This window comes from Marmota flaviventris, chromosome X, assembly GCF_047511675.1.
Source record: "Marmota flaviventris isolate mMarFla1 chromosome X, mMarFla1.hap1, whole genome shotgun sequence".
Classification (NCBI taxonomy): Eukaryota; Metazoa; Chordata; class Mammalia; order Rodentia; family Sciuridae; genus Marmota; species Marmota flaviventris.
Genome location: NC_092518.1, coordinates 92,853,338 through 92,856,541, shown reverse-complemented (window position 1 = coordinate 92,856,541; position 3,204 = coordinate 92,853,338).

Here is a 3,204-nt window from a genome sequence, read left to right as displayed (position 1 = left end):
CAAATGGCTAGTGGCTACCCAGTTGAACAGCATACATATGGAGAATTTCTTTCATTACAGAATGTTCTGTTGAACTCTTCAGTGCTACCCTAGAAAATAACTATACATCCCAAGCATACCATGAACATAAAATTCTCTCACTATCTATGAAATGAATGTGAACATATTGCATTAAAAGGCTATCTGTGGTAAGTGTTAAGTGAACTCCAGGAATTATAGCTATACTAGTTAAGGGGTTGATTTGAAGTATCAGGGTCCTGTGCATGAGTTTGGAGAAGTAAGATGTTGATCCAGGGCAGTCAACTGCAACATAGCAAAAGAAAGAGTTGGTATCATTGTGAAGGAAATCAGATAGCTCAAAAACAGAGAAGCTGTGGCAAGAATCAGATCAAGGTAAGACTGAGTGGGGAAAATGAGTCATGAGGTCAGAAGCCAGAAATATTTAAAAGGAGGCCAAGACGTAGAGGGTAAAGCAGGTCAGAGAGAGCAGTTCAGGACAGAAACTGAACAACATTGAAGGTACCTGAAGCCAGTGCTCTGGGCTCTGAGGGCTGGGTAAACTTGAGATAAAAATCTGTTCATTTCCTAGTTATATTGCTGTCACCCACAAGAAGGCAGACCTGTCTACTTATATTGGAACCTATCATTAGGACAAGGTTATCTATAAGTATGTGGATGATTAGGGTTTGGCTCCTACTATAAGGAGCTGTCAAAATTTGGAAAGGTGAAGGTGGGGCCTGAACTGGGCTGCTAAGAGCTGAATTTCTGAGAATAATTACAATGAGGGGGACATTAATAGGAGGCCTTAATATCATTTTTCAGTCAATTATAGACTTCTTTCTATAAATTAAATAAAACAGCAGGAATTTGGTGTGGAATTCAGACAGCATTGGTCTGATTTAGCCAGGCATCTGCCCAGTGTTCTGAGCTGCTTCATTATCTACTCCCGGTTTCCTGAAAGTCTTTCCAGTTATTTTTTCCAACACCCAGAGTCAGAAGTATTGATTTAAAAATATGGTTTCCTAGCCTAGGTGCCCATCAGTAGGTGAATAGTTTTTTAATATGTGTGTGCTTAGCCATAATGAAGACTGAAATTATGGCATTTGCTGGTAAATGGATGGAACTAGAGATCATGATGCTAAGTGAAATAAGACAGACCCAGAAAGTTAAGGGTCAAATGTTTTCTCTCATATGTGGAAACTAGAGAGAGAAAGTAGTAGAAAAGAGGAATTTCATGAAAATAGGAGAGATCAAAAGAGTAGAGGAAGCCAAAAAACTTGGAATCGTACCACCATTTGACCCAGTTATCCCACTCCTCAGTATATATCCAAGGGAGTTAAAATCAGCAGTCTACAGTGATGCAACACCATCAATGTTTATAGCAGCTCAATTCACAATAGCTAAACTATGGAACCCATTTGCCCTTCAACAGATGAATAGATAAAGAAAATATGGTGTATATTCACAATGGAATATTAGTCAGCCATAGAGAAGAATGAAATTATGGCATTGTTGGTAAATGGATGGATCTGGAAGCTATCATACTAAGTGAAATAAGCCAGACCCCAAACACCAAAGGTTGAATGTTTTCTCTGAAAGGTAGAAGCTAACCACAATAAGGAAGGTTGGTGAGGGGAAGAATAGAAATGCAGTAGATTAGACAATGGGGAATGGAGGAAGGTAGAGGGGATAAGCAAAGGAAAGACAGTGGAATGCATCTGACATAATTTTCCCATGTTTGTATAAGAATACAACACACTGAATCCCACCACATGTGCATCCATAAGAATGGGACTCTCACTACAATAACACATATTCCATTCTTGAATAATTATATCGAAATGGATTCTGCTGTCATATACAACTAAAAAGAACCAATGAAAATAAAATAAAGAAAATGTAACCACAGAATTTCCAATATGTATAATAATATGTCATATAAATCTTATAAGTTCCAATAGAATTTAAGGAACACTTTTAAAAATCACATTTAGCATAATCATAGGGATTTCCCAGTTTTCCAAAAATCATTATTCTTATTAATGTACCTGTGAATTATATTCTCTTCCTGCCCTGTGATCAATTATCAATTGTTTTCTGCTCACAGCTAAGCAGGCTAGACAAGAATAAAATACTCCAACCAATTCAAAAAAAAAAAAAAAAAAGTAGAGGAAGGGAATTGAAAATGAGGGAGGAAAGGAGGGAATGGAGAAGTTCTGGGGAATGGAATCTACCAAATTATGCTATGTCCATGCATGAATATACATACACACACACACACACACACACATGATTACAGTGTACTAATGAAAATATTGAGGAGGAGGAGGAAGAGGAAAGATCAGTAGAGTAGAGCAAATAGATAAGGGAGAGAGAGGAAGAGAGGGAGAGGAAAGGCAATGGGAAATGAGATTGATCAAATTATGTGCATGTGTGTATGTATCACAATGAATCTCACTACTATGTATAATTTTAATGCCCTGATAAAATAAAATAAAATTAGGATAAAAAGTCTTGTTCCCAGAATGTTTGACAGAAAGGGAGCAGTTATGTAGCCACAAGAGAAACTGAGTATGAGCAGAAAATCAGGGATAGCCATTTTAGTTTTTCCCCATTTTTATTGGTGTGTTATATTGTACATAATGATGGGATTTGTTGTTGCATATTTGTACATACACACAGTATAACAATATAATTTGGCCAATATTCTCCCCAGCATTTCCCCCTACCTCCTACCCCTTGTCCCTTTCCTCTACTGGTCTCCCTTTGATTTTTTAAGAGATCCACCTCTATCTTTGTTTTCCTTTTTCCTCTCTAGCTCCAGTGTATGAGACAAAACATATGACCCTTAATCTTCGGAGTTTTACTTATTTCACTTAACATGATGGTCTCTAGTTCCATCGATTTTCCTGCAAATGACATAATTTTCATTTTTCATGGCTGAATAAAACTTCCATTTTGTGTATATACCACATTGTCTTTATCCATTCATCCATTGATAGACATAAGGCTGGTTCTGTAGTTTGTGAATTGTGCTGCTATAAACATCGGTATGCATGTATCACTGTAGTAAGGTTAAATATTTTAGTTAAATATTTAGAAGTGGTATAGCTGGGTCATATGGTTGTTCCATGCCTAGTCTTGTGAGGAACCTCCATACTGATTTCCATAGTAGTACCAATTTACAGACCGACAGCCATTTTA